This window comes from Silene latifolia, chromosome Y (assembly GCF_048544455.1).
Source record: "Silene latifolia isolate original U9 population chromosome Y, ASM4854445v1, whole genome shotgun sequence".
NCBI lineage: Eukaryota > Viridiplantae > Streptophyta > Magnoliopsida > Caryophyllales > Caryophyllaceae > Silene > Silene latifolia.
The window spans coordinates 334,996,678-335,014,530 of record NC_133538.1 but is presented as its reverse complement, the minus strand read 5'-3'; the positions used below and the strand labels follow the sequence as shown (position 1 = coordinate 335,014,530).

The following is a 17,853-nucleotide window of genomic DNA, read 5'->3' as shown; positions in this document are numbered from 1 at the left end:
CAAGACCAAAGGGAAGGAAGGGAGATTCAAAAGAAGCTCCTTGGAAAAGAGTGGCTATGCTTCGTCTTTAAATGGACAAAATCCTACATATGCTTATTTAAGGCCTACTCTCAAGCTTTTGACAGGTTATTAAGAGCGCTAAGTGGCATGGATAATGCCAAGGAAAACAATTTCTTAACATAGTTTGGTAGAGTCCTGCCTTAAACCATCATTTGTAATATATTCTTTTCCCTACACTTTGTATACTATTCATTTACATTGCATTCTTTGTGAGAATATTTGATAGATATAGATGAAGGGAGATTTGTGCAAAAAAAAAGGCCACGCATTGAGCCTTCAAGAATTGAGAAAAGGAAGATAAGCGGCTCTAAAGACCAATTAGCACGAGCTAATGGAGAACTTGTACAAGCTAGGCAATGCAGAATTGAAGGAGAAGGTGCTGCCCATAAACTCGTGTGAGTTTCGCCAGAACTCGAGCGAGTTCAACCTAAACTCGTTTAACTTCCGACACAACTCACTCGTGTTGAAGCCCAACTCAGGTCCTTACCCAAGAACCCGCCCAAGCCCGACTGCAGCCCGGTCGAGCTCATACCCTACCTTGTTCAATCCATCCATTTCCACCATACAATGCATAAACAAACCCCCTCTTAGTACCTTATCTTCATCTTCTTCACTCAAGCCTATCACAAAAATCACCCAAAATCACTCCAATCAACCCCAAAACCCAAGAAAAATCACCCTAAACTTCTCATATATACCCATAACCCATTTTCCAAGATCTAAAAAATCAAAAATCAGCTTAAATCAAGCTCTAGAAATCCCGCACCCAAAAATCCGTGGACAAGGAGTCGTTCCGGGTTTGATTTTTCGCTTCAAAACATCGATTCATCAAGCATACCTTCATTTTAAGGCTATTTTGAATCATTTGGGTTCATATTTTTAAGGATTTGTGGCAACTTTGTGGGATGACTTTCTTGTGATTTTTGATATTGAGAAGATGTTTACTAAAAGCAAGAGCAAGGGTACCAAGGGAGCCAAAAGACTAATGGGTGGAGGCTCTAATGCTCCACCAGAGGCACGCCATAGGGAGGAGGAAATGGTTGAACCAATTGAGCAACTCGACCCCCTCTCGTATGTCGATTTCTTAAGTGATGAATAAAGAAAGTCGTTCCAAGAACTACTAGGTATGGATTTTTCAAACTACTCCATTTATTGACCAGATAATGCTGGAAATTCCCGGCATAAGAACTCAAGCCGAGGAATTCTTTGTTGGAATGGGGTTAGCAACCATGTTTTACATGCAAGAAGTGACTTATCTTAGTCTCATTTTAGAGTTCCTCTGTAGTCTTGCTGTGGTTAAAAGCCGCACCCGACGAGTTGTCATCCAATTTTGATTGTGCAATGAAACCCACAAAATAACCTTTGAACGCTTTGCTGAAATGTTTTGTTTAAAGGTTTCTACCGAGAACCTTGAAAAACATAGAGGGTTTGATGTTGGTCCTCTTTGCACCACTATTACGGGAAGGCAACTGTCTACATTTAGGAGATGCCATTCGTTCTACATCCATCACCACATCATCCGAATTTGGCAATTGTTTATTGCCAGTACTATTTTTGATAGACCCGAGTACAATAAATGCAACCAACCGACTTGGAACTTCTTGAGTCCTATTTGAATATTAAAGGGCGGGCCAATTACAATTTCAATCCGGCCAATGAATTGTTGACTAGGCTTCATGGTTTTAGCCGGGGGACCGCACATTTTAAGACATTTGTGATGTGTGGGTTAATAACAAGATTGGATATTGACCTATGCCCCAGTTTTAATGACAAATTGAAGATATGAAAGGCTACCCCGGGACAATTTGATTGATGAGAGAGCCGTCTTTAAACACCATGAATGGCATAGGTACCCCGAGACAGGGAATGTGGAGTGGTTCACTAGGTGGTTCACCCTTTTTATCCTCTAAAATTGGAATTAGTATTCCACCGAGCCGCGGTGCCAAAATATCTCCTTCCTATTGAGATCTTTATTGCCCCGCCACAAGGTTAAGAAGAAGCAGGTAATGATGATGATAATGATGAGCCGGAGCAATAACCGCCACAACAAACCCTTATGCACCAAATGCCTAACATGGGTTACCCACCATTTCAACAAGGTGCTCGACACGATTACATGTCCATACCACCTTACCTTAACCCACATGAACAATAAACTCCCCAAAATCCAAAACAACCCCCTACCATAGAGGACTTGATGGGGATTATTAACCACATGGATATTAGGATGAAACGAGGGCATGTTGACAACTATGTGGCCTAATACTTTCCATACTACCTCATGGCTCAACAAGGGTATATTGACCCTAATGGACCCTTGCTTTCTTGGGCACAATCGGAGCTCTTCTTCCCGAACCAAGGGAACCAAGGCAACCAAGGATACCAAGGCGACCAAGGAAATTAAGGAGGAGATTTTGGGGATTACCACAACTTTGATAATGATGAGTTTGGAGGCTAGAGACTCTTGGCCATGGTAACCCACAATTGTATGATATTTCCTTCTCTTTCCTCTAATGTATTGTTTGCATTTTATAATATCTTAGTTTAGCTTGCATTATAGCTTAAACTTGCATTTGTAACATATTTCATATCGCACTTGCATTAGATAGTTCATTTAGCATATATCATAGCTCACATTGTAATATATCCCATTTAGCTCATAAAGCTAGCTTCATATAGATAGTTGCATACATTTTGCATTCATGCACGGTCACTCATGATCAAACCTCATTCTTCCGCACTTCAATTGTGCTTAATTTGGTTTGGGGAGGTTCGATCATAAGTAACCTAAGCTAATTGATAGAAAGCATGCATCACTTTTGGTTAGTTTAGATTACTTGAATCATTTGTAATATATGTAATCTAGATAGTTGCATTTACTTGGAGCATGCATTCATTTATATCATGTATTACATCTTGCATTTGTACTTCCATTTCCTATATTGAAAAATCCAAAAACAGGTTCTTTATTTTTTAATAAAACTTTATTTCAAAATACAAAAACATGTTTTCACTTTTCATTTCCTACTCCTACCTTGTCTATTGAAGATAATGTCCAAAATAAAGATGGGGATGAGAATTTATATTCCAAATCCATAAGAATTTGAAATTTTTTGAAAACCCCCAAAAATATATTCCTTATTTTCTTGCATTTCCTTTCATAAAAATCAAAAGCCCCTAAAAATTTGACAATTTCAAAAACCAAAAACACGTTCTTTACTTTTGTAGTGTACAATTGTATATACTTGGGTGCTTTTGCTCTCTTCTTGTATAGGCACAACAATCCATTTGGAACATATCTTAAGGGAACATGAAGATCACTTGGTATGATCATTCCAAACTCTCCTTCCTTCCATTTATTTTCATTTGTCATATGAAGAGGATGGGCTATATGTTGATAAAGATGTTGTGGAGTTTTGTTACGATTTTTATACCAACGTGTTGTTAGGAGCTTGAATTTAGATTATATGGCATATAGTTGGTAGAAGCATATGAATTAGATTGTTTATATGTAGGTTGCATCATGACATGTAGTTGCATTAGTAATAAAATTTTGGAATATGCCTAATTGGGAACCTTGACAAGGGTGAACAGGCCCTTGTAGATACTCTTTCTCCTTAAGACTTTGTTTGCTAGCATAGTCTTAAAACACCCTAGATATTGTCATGCTAGTATTATTTGACCCATGCACCAAGGCCTAGTCAAGATTACGCTGTGGTGTGATAATTCCTTGGCTACCGTTTATCCCAAGGTAACCTTTGAAACTATGCAACTGTTCTTTAACTTCAACCATCATTATTTTGTTAAACAAAGGGAATGGGCACTTATAATCGTCAATTTGAGTTCAAATGCCAAATCAAGCCGAAAATTTTGCAATTCTGTCAAACTAATCCTTGTACTACGCTTCGGAGTGCAAATGGGACTTCCACGCTTTTCTAGAGTACCCTTATTACATATAAGGTCGCTCTTAATGTCACTTCCGCGAGGATTTGAATATTGTTGGTCACCTCCACATTCCTTTTCCGAAAGACAAAATGCTAAGTATCAAATGTCAATCATAAAAATTGGCATGAAATGCGCTTATTGTCAAAAACTACAAATGGGGGAAAAAATAACCCAAAGCAAACTACAAGTGTGAAACTCAATATCTTGATTCCCTGATTCATTGATGGTCCTATCCTTTATTGCATGGTATAGAGGGAGGACCCTTCCTTTAGCCTAGGCAAGAGGGGGAATTCCGCAATCCTTTAGTGTCTTCTAACGTGATAAGGAACCACTATTGACAAAAGCATTTAGTAATTATGGACAAATGTAGCCTAGCTTGACACCATTTAGAGGTGATTTACTTCTATCCTTTTAGACTTAGTTGTTTGTAGAACTAGTATCTATGAAAGAGTATTTGCCTTTATATTTGTTCCATTTTAGTTGATTCCGCCACTTAGATGAGGAGAGTGACTATTCTTTTTTAGATGCATCCATTTACTTGTTTATGTGCTTAATACTTGGATGTGTTGCTACTTTGGCAAGACCCCACTTACCTTACAATAAGGCATATTATCTCTTAGTTGCCTTGTTGTGAGTTGAAAGGGCGGAGTGAGATCCGCTAATTTTCTCAAGTAGGATATGCTATTTATGATTAGTTTATAAAGGTTTTAATTTTTGTAACCTCTTGACTCGGGACGAGTAAAAGTTCAGTTTGGGGATATTTGATACGGCTCATATTTGCACATTTTTTACCCCTTAGCAAACCTTATTTTGCATACTATTATGGTCCTTTATAGTGATTTTCTTAGTCTATTGCTTTCTATTTGCCTTCCTAGCGTGTTATTACATTTTTTGTAGGAAAAGAGCTTAACAAGGCGGAATTCCCGCCCTTATGCACCTTGGTAGCTAATTGAGAGTATTAAAGACTATCATGAAGAGGAGACAAAGCGCCATACACCCATAGTATCAATAAGATTAGCCAGTATGGCAATGAAGGAAAATACCCACGAACCCTGCACCATCCCCACAAGTAGTGTGGTAGCAAGGAATGATGAATAAAGAAAAGCAGGTGAACTCGAGCGAGTTCACCATTGAGTCGGGTGAGCGAGTTCCACTGGAGCACGTACAAGTTTCTGAGCAGGGATGAGCCTTCCTTGGCCTATCCGCACGAGCTACACTAGACTCTTGCAAAGACATAAACTCGTTTTAGGGGCTTACACTTCATTTAAGCCCTTAGTTAGCCCTAATCTTGTAACCAATATAAATACCCTATCTTTAATATTTCTAATTATGTTTCTTTAGATTAGAGAATGCCTCATTAGATTAGATTATGCTCCATTAGATTAGAATACTCTCTTAAATTAGGAGTATATTAGTCTTTAATCCTTCCATCAAGCACACCAATCTTTCAATAATTGTTCATTCAATTTACATCTTCATAGTTTTACATTTGGATTTCTTGGGTATGTATTTGAAGACTATGTGAGAAGTTTTCATATTTACGCAAGGATCCTTCTTTTTTTATGTTCATCTTTACTTTCCAAGTTGGTATATTTTTTATCTCTCTCTAGTCGTTTGTTCATACCTTCTACATATCATCATGCTTAGTTTAGTCCCTTTGTTTTTTTTTTGCTATTCATGTAGTTATCATGGTGATTAGTAACTAGTAACCTTACTATGGTTAATGAGGGAGTAGGGGACAATTAAAGGGTGAATCTAAGCTTGTTAAGTCTTTTAAAATGGATCAAATGTTGCGGTTTCAACTAGTGCATATTAAGTGTTTGAAATGCTTGTTTGACAAACTTGTGTAAATCTCTATCTATTCCACACTCCTATAAGATCGAGAGCCTTAGGATTTGTTAGACCATACAATATATTGGTGGGCAGAACAGGTGTACGCGAGAGCTAAGCCGACTTAATCTAGGTATGACCGTAAGATGTAGACTAACTCGGCCCATAGTCCGACTACAATCCTGACCAATTTAGACTCACATGTGTACAAACCTTAGACTACCTCTATGAACCCATGACACCCTAGTGCTTTCCTTTAATTGTTTACATCCTGTTATTATTGCTTGATTTCATTAGTTTAGTTACAAAACCCCACTCAATTGTGACACTTGCATAATTTGAAATAGATAGACTTAGAACCTAAAGCATACCGTCTCGTGGATCAACCTCAACCTACCAATTGCTAGTTGTTTGTTATGATTATAAGTGTGATTTATTTAGTAAACAACGACTCACTTATATCAACAAGTTAACGGAAACATGAGATAAGACCTTAGTCAAAGGAGCGACGTACTTACAATGTAATTCCTTGGTGTTAATGCTAAGGAAGCCACCATTCACCACAAGCTTATCGTCCCTCCTTATAGCCCTAACTCCTCATCTACCATCATCCTTGAGATGCACCATCATCACTCTTATATTCAAAGTCCAAAAATTCGTTCCTGTCACTATCAACATCAATTGTCCCTTTGTTCTCCGCTACTTCTTCCCTAACCGCTGCGCTTCTATCAAGGCCATGTGCTCCTCCATGATCTTGGACCAGGTTCGGGAACAACACATCGACTTGTGCCCAAGAGGAAAATGCACTAGTCGGGTCAATGTGGCCTTGGTTAGCCATTTGGTTAAAATCAGATTATAGAGCATAGTACACGTCCACCCTATCATGATACAATTGCCGATGGATATGTTGGAGAAATCCGGTGGAATAGTCATCACTTGGCAAGATGTTGGGATTAGGGTGTCGGAATGGTTGATACTCATGCGAGTAAGGCGGTATAATGATGGATTCCAAAGTAGCATTATCTTCTTGAATTGTTGGCATAGTTCCTTGCCTAGGCATGTGGTTCATTTGAGGGGTTGGCATGATCAAAATTTTGGGCACAAGGTATGTGAGTACACTTGAGAGGGGGCCACGGCGAGGTGTGATGCGTGGAAAGTTCTCTCCAGGGAGCTTAATTGGTGAGCATCCCTTTGTTAGCCATAGAATTCACTTGTCAACTCCATCATACCGGATCCAATTGTGATGATGATGTAGTAGTTCTTCATTGATCAAGGTATTTCCCGGTATTGGGATATAAGAGTTATCCTTGTTGAAATTCGGGTTAAAGTGCTTTGCAAGCCGAGTAATCAATTCCCTATTGACAATATGCCTCACTAAACCTACAAGGCCATTTATAATCCTAGAACATCGCTCGATAATGACATAAGGAGCATTGAAGTGATACCCTCCTTTGCCATAAGTTTTCAGATACGACTCTAGAAAATCTAGGTCCAATTCATTTACCATGGCCAAATCCCTTTTAGCAAACAAAGTGCTTGTAATAAAGAGATATGGGTAGCGCACAATCGGGTTTTGGATAGAGTGAGCAAAAGAATCCTTGTATCTAGTCAAATCTCGGCCCGTTACTGCTCTCCAAAGTGGACCATCATCATAGTTCTTGGGTCTACTAGGTCGACTATTTGAGACGCCTTGTCCAAGTACATCATTCTTTGAGCATAATTCACAAATTCAACATTTGGGTAGTCCTTTAGTGTAGAGGCGTTAATGATTTCTTTATTTTCCCTCTTTCTTGTGTTAAAATTTGAATGAGAAGAACTCCCCCTTATCCACTTTGATGTCCTCCTAGTGCTTCTCATCTCCTTTTTTCCGTTTCATGACTAGATTCTTTGAAAAGCTTGAAGCTTGATGTTGAAATCTAGTGGATCTTGGCTTTTGGTGACCCAATCCTCTTTCCTCAGCCTTAGAAGTTGCTTGAATATGCTTCTTGTTGAAGGATTCAAATTTAAAATCAAACCCTGGTAGGTTTTGGGTGAGGTGAGAGATTGGGGGATTTATGTTGTTTGAAGGCTAGAGATTTATGAGTGGCTTAATTAGTGTTAGTTACGATTGAAGGTTTGAAACTTTTAGAGGGGTTTTGTTGAGTTTCTTTGAATGATAGATGTGGCTTATGTTGTAGATGAGAGAGAAGTGGGGTTTGTGTTTTTAGAAATGGAGTAGAAATGAGGAAATAAAAGGAGCATTCCCGTGCTCTAAAACACGTGTCACAACGGACTTGCTCGAGCTCTTAAAACACTCGTGCGAGTTTAGCAGCAGCGGGCAAATGCAAGGTCGAGCTCGCTGAAGTTTCTTGGGAACTCGTATGAGTTGAGCAGGATCTTGCTTGAGCTAAGCATGAGCTCGCTCGAGTTGGCTGGCATGAGGCAATTTCTCGTTACCCTTTGCTTCATCTCCCACGAGTTGATGATGGGCTCGTGGGGATTCTCATGTCGCTCGATTTTATATTCTTCCTTAGTGTTTCCTAGCATAATGTAGCGTTCTGTAGGCTTGTTTAGCCTAGGCATATGCTTCCCCACACTTGATTCTTACCTTCTACACACTTAAACACAATTTGCACACCTCTCCGTCTTGGTCTCATGCAAAAATGATTAAATGAATGCAACAAAAAAGCAATGTAAAAGCTTAAATGCAAGTTAAGAAGGTTAGTTTATTTACAAATGGTGGTTTAGGAGGACTCCACCAAACTCTCCTCCATTTAAAGCTTTAGTCAAGGGGGAATAGGTTCAAGATAAATCGCCTCTACCTCTCCCACAAATGATCCTTCATAGTATGGCTCAATTCTTTGACAATTCACTTTGAATATATCTCCTTTTTCCGACACCAGCTCAAAATCTCCATACTTCCCTATATCGGAGATCACAAATGGACCCGACCATCTTGTGTTCAACTTTCTTGGGAAAAAGCTTGTATCTAGAGTTGAATAGAAGAACTTTTCTCCTTTTTGCAATGCTTTTTATTTTATTCTCCTATCGTGAAGCATTTTAGTGCGCTCCTTATAGATCTTCGCATTCTCATACGAATGAAGCCTAAACTCCTCTAACTCTTGGATTTGCAAGATTCTCTTTTCTCTGCTTAACTTGAGACCGAGGTTGAATGCCTTGATTGCCCGAGAAGCTTTGTATTCCAACTCAATCGGTAGGTGACATGCTTTACCATAGATAAAATTGTAGGGTGATGTTCCTATAGGGGTCTTGTAGGGCGTCCTATAAGCCCAAAGGGTGTCATCTAGCTATGCACTCCAATATTTGAGATTCTTGTTGACCCCTTTCCCTAGGATTTATTTGATCTCTCTATTGGACATCTCCACTTGACCGCTTCTTTGGGGATGGTAACCTAAACCGGTTCTATGTTGGACTCCATACTTTGTTAAAAGTGATGCAAGCTTTTGATCATGGAAATAAGATCCACCAACACTTATCAAGGTTCTAGGAACTCCAAATCATGGAAAGATTATCTTCTTTAAAAGTTTAGTCACCATCTTTCCATCATCGGTCGGTGTAGCAATTCTTTCTACCCATTTGGAGACATAGTTAACAATTACAAGAATGTACTTGTTACTATGGGATGAAATGAAGGGAGCTTGGTAATCGATTCCCAATGCATCAAAAATACCTACCTCCTCTTTGCGGTATTTAACAGCGTCATTAAGAGGAAATATTATGTCTTAATGTAGAAGATTATGCAGCCGTTCAAGGATTACTATATAAGGAAGAGCCAACATCACTTGAAGGAATAATCTGAAACACTACGGGTAAGATTACTATACTACATAGAGAAAATACATTTGTGGACACGGTCACCCGCGCCGCGGGCACCCGCACGTTGTAATCGAGGTGGCGGCACTTCTCCCGTGGAACCATGACGAAAGGCCAAAGCACGTCATGGGTCATTCCCGATTTGTGAGGCATTTAAATCGGTGAAAGGTTTGACAAGCCTGCATTTGTGGAATCGCCACCGATTTTTATGGAAAATTGGAACCGTTCGAATACTTCATGCCATGTCAAGACACAAAGTAGTGACTTGAACACTAAGAAATCTGTTACCCTTAGCATTCTATGTCTAGAATGACTGTCGCGATGCCAATGAACACGGATGCTCACAGATATCTGAGTAAGGGGTGAGGATACGTATTAGGAAGCTCTTTATTTGAATACCTAATCCTTTCCGCCTCGATAGCGGCCTCTACTAATGATCAGGGAAGTTATTTATATTTCATATGTTGTCAATTGTATGCATGCAATGCAACAAGCAACGTTTTCATCCTAGCATGTGAATATTAACTAAGTCGGTTAATCAATCTGTTGAGCACTAAATTGGGTCACAGTTCGAGTTAGATTAATTATAGGTGAAAGCCAGAGAAATAAATCATACAAGATAAATATGAAAATTACAATAAATAATTACAATAAATTACAATGGGTTAACTTGAATTTATACGCTCAAAAGGAAGATTTGAAAAGAAAAGAAAAGAAGAAACTAGAGAAATTGAAATATGAAAATATGTCAAATTATAGGTATAATATGGATAATAGTCGATTAGAATCCTGATTAGAAAGCCTATGTCAAGACGAGGCGAGTTCAGAGGCAGAAGCCATCTCAAAACAGGCGCAGCATGAACTTCATCCTTTGGAAGAGGCGCATCCGTTTATGTGACTGTTCTTGAGTTGGATTCTGACTGTGAAAATCAGACTCATTGTTCGTTATTGTTCATCGGTTAATTTACATTGATTAATTATATTGGACTCAAGTGGAAGTGATTTAGCATGTTTATGTACACTGAAGATCGTTATAAGTCAGATTAAAGAACGTGTTAAACAAGATATTACAGCGGTTTACATGGTTACAATTATACGATGTCGGGTTTACAAAGATTTAAACTTTGAACTTAACTAAAGGAAGTGAAAGTTGAAACTGGAAAGTAAAGAAAATCATGTACAAAAGACGAATTATAAAGACTCGACATGGGAGAATCGAACCTTTAAAATCCGGGTTTGAATAAGTTGACGAAAACCAACAAATATTAGTTATAAGGGATTTAGGTCGCAAGTGATTGAAAAGGATTTTATAAAATAAATAGAAACACAAACTCGAAAAGGTTTGGGGAAATAAAGAAGAAAAAATGAAAAAGGAAAAGAGACGAAACAACAGAGACCCGAGGAAGAGAAGAAGAGCAGCAACAGAAAATCAGCCCCTGGAAGAGGCGCAACAGATGCTGCGACTTTTCTAGAAGGCACATCAGTTGATGCGTTTCTTATTGACATCGTCTCGCTGCTGTTTTCATCAAAACGGTTTAAAGCTTAACCTTTGAGAATGGTTTTCAGCATGCTTATGACATAAATTTTTACAAAAATTATTACTCAGAAATAAAACAAGAATAAAGTGGGATTTTACACCCTAAGACTTACATGTTAGCGTCGCGAGATTTAACTTAATCAACTTTTAGTGATAAGTCGTCTCGATCTATGCAAATATGAAAGTGCCCTTGAAAAGAGATTTTAAAAGATTGATTTATTGATTGTGTAGTGGTCAAATTAGTCGGTCTATGCAACATGACTAGTACCCAGAATGATCTGGGCTTACGTGGTCGGGTGGAGCAAGCACGTAGGCTTCAAAAAGGAATAACGCGGTCTTAGAATGCAAAGGGAGAAGAGAAGGGCAGACACTCGCGTGAAAAATATGTGAGGCGAAGGTCTCTATTTATACTAATGACGAGGTAGGGTTTAAGAAAGGGATATGGGAGGAAATAGGAAAGGAATAACCGACTTAGGTTGAAACAAAGAAACGTAGACGAAAAGAAAGCCCAGAGAAAAGGCGCAGCAGGTGTTGCGACCCTTAGAAGAGGCGCACCTACTGCTGCGTTTTCTCTCGGGTAGGTTCCTTCTGCGCAAGAAAGCGCGTTTGCCAGTCTGTCGTATTTTAGACATAACGTTCTCTACAAGGATCGGATTAAGGTGATTTCAGTGGCGTTCGAAAGATAAGAGAAACATCTAGAACTTTCTGTGAAATAGGCCAGACTTAAAAAAGTCGTTATCACCTCATAAAATGGGCCTAAATGTCGGGTTGTTATTTTAGCTAAATGAAATGCACATTTTGCAATATGAACTTAAGTTTTAGCCTAAAGAAGTGACATGGGACTCAAAATGAGATATACTCTTATCATTTTATGACATCCTAACCTTAGGTAGACAAGCACATTGCTTTTTGACTCGGGATTGACGGTTTTAGAAAATGGAAACGGTTTTTGACCCGGACTCCGATTTGACTCTAATTACTGCCAAAACGACGGTAATGACACCTAAATGACAACCATTGGGTAGACACAAGTGTACGAGTTACCTTTTATTAACCGATTTAAGAAACATCATAAAATCGCGACATATGCTAAACATGCGTCCCAATCATCACTGGGTGTTTGGCGGGAGGTGTAAAAACGAGGTATCTAAAGAGCCCCTACTTTCACTAAGGCTTGGACAAGGGGAAAGTCAAAGTATAGCCCCCAGGTCAATCGAAGATTACAACGTTAAGACTATGGCAACGCGAGGCAACTCAAGGGGTCTGAGCCAAGGACCTGTCGTCGGAAACATTTTAGAGTCTGTCGACTATTGGTGAGGGTCGTTTAAGGTCCATTAGACTACGTGAGGAAACTCGCCAGCCATAGGAAGAAACATACCTGCAACACCCCTGGGTGAAACGAGACTGAAGGCGCGTCGGCAAAATTCTCTATTTGTCCGAAGATAACTTGGTGACTAAAGGCATTGGGGGTGACATGGCTTCTGAAGAAACTTCTTAACACTTCTGAAGGCTATCTCTAAACGAAAGGCTTAAGGATAACACTATGAAGGATTGAACATGAGGACGCTTCAGAAAACTAACTGAAGATTACTTTTGAAGATTACCGAAGGGATTATCTGAAGGTTATTGAAAGGATTATCTGAAGGTTATCTGAAGAAAGAACATATGAAGGATTATCATGAAGGAATAAAGGATTATCTGAAGGGTTATTTGAAGTTTATCTTGAACGGAAGAACATACGAAGGATTATCCTGAAGGAATAAAGGATTATCCGAAGGTTATCTGAAGGGTTATCTGACAAGGATTATCTGAAGGAACATGGAATATTCTATCGAACTCCGTGAGAAATGCAACATAACAATAGTAGGCAGGATGTTATGGGCACCGCCAGGGAAAGAATCTGCTTCAAAAAAAGCTAAGGCAGGAAAATATGTGCACTGCCGGGGAAAACAGGCTTATGGGCAACAGAACGTTGGTAGAATTTTCTAGGTAACAATAATCTTGTAGATAGTAGAACGTTAGAATAAACTGCTGGGGAACAAGGAGGTAGGTAGCATAACGTTGGAAGAAACTACTGTGTGGGAATTAGCTTGCGTTGGTCTCAAACGAACTCTGCTTGTCGAGAAATGCAGGGGCTATAGAGCGACAATGAACTCTCGCTGGGGAAAATTGACTACTAGAAGCATCTTGATCGTTGGGGTAAAAACCTTGAGCATTACGGCGAATACTTATAGATTTGACTGCCATTGGGAAAATGAAGACTTGAGCGAAGCCCCAGTTAGAGCGAGCATTGCTTCTTATACTCACCTGCATGGTTAGTAGCCACACAAACAATCTAACAGGAAAATAACACATAAGCACATAAACAATTAGCACGTGGACCTCAAATAAGGAAGGAAACATACAAGTTTTCAAAGCTCTTTCTTTATAAAATTGTTTAAAACATGAAATTGCATGTAATGCATTATGCATATTCACTGGGCTTTAAACGCTGAAGAGTCTATCGATCCAAAATACTCAAGAGGAAGGGGGGGGGGGGGTGCATTGAGGATTTAAAACTTTTAAAGCTTTTTCGATTGTATGAATATAATTAATTATTTAAAGTTTATTGATTAAACTTTAACTAATTAGCTAATGATCAAGTATGAACAAAACAAACAAACGAACGAAAGAGAAGGAGACACACGGTTTTTGAAGTGGTTCAGTTTCACAAATAGAAACCTACGTCCACTATTATCTATTAATAAATTTAATACCTTTCAACGGAATACAAATTTACTAACACAACTCGTACAACTAACTCTAGCTGTAACTCAATGAGTACCGTTAAATACTCGACTGACTAACTTACGCTAATAAGAAAGCACTAATGATTCTTGCAAAGGTTCACGTTAACGAACAAGTATAATTCTATTGAGCACTATTATCTTATAATGATAACTAACAAACGAACATACGAGTTTATAAACACACGACCTTTTTCGAAAACAGCAAATCGGTTTTCTTGCTTGAACCACACGGTTTTGCTTATAAAAATAAAATCAATTTTATGCTTTAGGTCACTCTGTTCAAATGTTGCAGAAGCAAAGTATTTATTTGAAAGGAAGGAGCAAGGCTAACGGTTTTCTGAAAACCCTAGTAGCCGAAATAGAGATATGTAAACAAATCATATCTTCTATTATTTCTTTCCTTAAAGCCTTTAAAGATAATAAAGAATATTCCAAAAGATATAATATAAATTATTTTTTTATTATCTTTTCCATAAATCGTAAGATATGATAAGATTTTCCATAACAAGAATATCTTTCTCATAAATAACCATATCGAGTAAAATATAAAAGATATGTAAAGATATTCCTAGAGAATAAAATCTTTACAATAAGATCTTGTTATATCTTAGGTCACACGAAATATCATGGCTCATATGCGTCGTGATTCGTGCAAACCCTAGCTTAATATTGTTGGAGTAGTGTCCTCCACAATGAGTGCGTTTAAAATTAAATCTCGTAAAAGGAATATCAGGGATTTATCTTTTTATTTGTCAGCTGGTCATCGTTAATCGGTAATGATTGGCTGACTAGAGTTTGACATTACTGTCGTGTGATGGCGGTGATCAGCTGATCCCTTTAGGTCACACCTATAGGATGACGCACAAATAAAATAAATTAATTGTTTGTATGAGATACGATATGCCTTGTATTAATTGACTTTTAATAAGTCGTGTGAATGTATTATTTGATGACAAGTTATGAACTTGGGCCAAGGGGATTTATTGTTTAATTATTCGATAATTAATTAATAGATGTTAATTGAAATTTAATAATTAATAGTTAATTAATTAAATTTATTTGATATGTGTATAAGTTTTGAGGTAAAGGTAATTAGCTATTTATATTTACAAGAAGTTGTAAAATTAGCTACTAAGGGTTCATAAGATACATTTTATATTGATAAAATGATCCAATTACTACATAATTGTTAAATGGTCATTAGTTATTAATTTGTATTATTTAAGTGTTAAATAATCATATTAATATTTAATTATGTCAGATAATTAAATATAAGACTTATAAGCATTTGTGGGACAAATGTCGGAAATCAAAATGGACCCGAAAGATCTATTGGTGCCGTCATTTTATGAGATAAAACACACCATGTGGGTGGGCAAGTTACCACTAATATATGTACCTCAATTGTTTACATTTTGAGGTCTATAAATACCTCACTTTATCACACATGCAAAGTATGAAAAAATTTTGTGAAAAAAAAAAATCTCTAAAACTCCTTCTTGGCCGTACCATCTTAGAAGAAAAAGTGGTTCATCTTTTTCATCTTTTCTTCTATTATCACATGATCAATTAGTTGATCATACCATAAAATCACACAAAAATATTAATACATTTACTAATATTATTAGAGTAATAATAATTATATAATACAAGGTTAATACTACTACTATTATCTAGTTAGTAATTTTAGTAGCTTTTTGGGTTAATCTTGAGTGTTAATCTAAGGAGGTACTCTACTTTGGGTACTATAGTTTGGAGGATCTTCCTTAACATTTTATAGCTCAAGAACTACAAAGGTAGGAGACCTTTGTAATGCCCATATTTTTGCCTTATACCAATGTAAGGAACTTTTGTCTTAAGATGGTTTAATACCATCTTTTATACTTTTATTTGCATGCATGTAGTTCTGAAACCACTTGTTATTTAATTAGACCAAATTAATTGTGATTTCGCATCGCCTAATTTGTAATTAATTAATAGTTTTATTTTAATTTTATTACAAATTGTATAATAGGGTATTATTATGTAATTTAATTATTAGTAATTAGATGAAGCATCTAAAGACGGAGTTTTCATGAAGACGGTGTTTTCGGAAAGGCGTTCCGAAATCCCAAAGAAGGAGGCCAATTTATGAAGACTAAAGGGACCAAGGAGTTGGTTTCCGAAGTGTAATAATTTTAGTTAATTAGATTAACTAATTGGCCATATTAGGACTTGTTTGTTTTAATTCATTTATGCATTCATGCCAAATCGTCACTACATGTTTTATTTTTGTTGTTATCGATTTAATCGTCTAGCATTCACTAATTTTGTTCACTTAAAAGTGATAGACAATTAAATTGATAAGATCTCTCACATTTGTTTAAAATTGAGATTAAGCCTTACCAAATAATAGCACCTATGAATCCCTTCTTCATTAGAGGTAGGTTCGGATCACCGAGGTACACTCTTTTTACGTTGGGTAATAAAAGTTATTACGCGTGAAAATTGGTTGGACTCAATGGGATAAATATGGGTTGAATCGGTCCACCGGGCCCATATTTATTCTGGGGCTAAAAGATAGATTTTAAGAAATCCGTCAACCAAGAGTTCTAGTATTAGAATCAGTCAAAGTTGTTGACTCACCAAATTTATATAAATATGGGTTGAATCGGTCCACCGTGCCCGTGTTTATATAAAATTGGATCTTGGAATCATTTATATAATTCAGTGGGAGATCATTATATAAATGGGAACTTGTTAAATAGTTTCACAAGTTAAATTTTTCTAGACGATAAATGTTAATCTTTCCTTTATTTCCTTTGTAGCAATCACGATGACTTCTACTAGTGAAACCGCCACCATAGCTAGAGATTCATGACTACGTTCTTTTATGGACAAATATGTATTAAAAGCCGACGGTAGTAATTTTAAAGATTGGGAGGAACAACTTCGATTAGCTACCGCAGGTGATGGCAAATTACGCTACCTTGTCGATCCCTCTCCCCCTTCGCCTAGTACTAGGGCCACTGCCGATGTAAGGGAGGCTTTTTCAAATTATCAAAAGGAATCCGTCGCAATAAAAAATGTTTTGATTTTTTCAATGGATCCTGCTTTACAAAGGCAATGTGTCAAGTTTCGCGATGCACATGAAGTATTCTCGAGGCTTTCTACTATGTTTTCTCAAGCCCCGAGAATAATTCAATATGACACCGCAGTTCGTTTCTTTGAGGCTAACCTCAAAGATGGTCAACCTGTAAGTTCACACGTCCTAAAATGATTGAGTACGTGGAAACTTTAGAGGGGTTGGGATGTAAAATCCCCGACGAACTTGTGGTGGACCGAGTGCTCCACTCTCTCTCGCACGTCAAGGGATTTACCCAATTTAGGGTAAATTATAATATGACGAACTTGAAAAAGAGTTTACATGAGCTCCATTCTCTGCTTGTGCAAGCAGAGAAGCACATGGGATTGAGTGGGAGTACGAGGAAAGATGTGCTTGCGATTAACGTGAAGGGGAAGAAGCAGTTTAAGAGGAACGCAGGTAAGAAGCCCGATCAGGTGGAGGGAAAAGGTAAAGCAATTGCGAATTGCTCTACCAAGCCAAAACCTATAAAGGGTAATCCTCTTAAAGATACTTGTAATTATTGTAATAACAAGGGACATTGGAGGCGTAATTGTTTTAAGTACCTCAATGACATAAAAGCTGGCATTGTGAAGCCAGCATGTAATTTCTCAACCGAATCTTTTATGATAGACATAAATTATGCTTCAAATATAACTTGGGTATTAGATACTGGTTGTGTTTCTCATTTGTGCAATCATTTGCAGGGCCTAAAAAGCATAAGAAAGCTAAACAATGGTGATGTCGATCTCCGAATGGGAAACGGGTCTAAAGTA

General features: G+C 37.7%; 1 long non-coding RNA gene across 1 annotated transcript; it reads left to right on the top strand.

Moving 5' to 3' along the window:
• Window positions 1–241: 241 nt before the first annotated feature.
• On the top strand, window positions 242–10,338 carry LOC141634469 (uncharacterized). Its single transcript, XR_012539205.1, has 2 exons — window positions 242–2,546; window positions 3,335–10,338. It is a non-coding gene; the product is annotated as an uncharacterized LOC141634469 (long non-coding RNA).
• The last annotated feature ends 7,515 nt before the right edge of the window (window positions 10,339–17,853 follow it).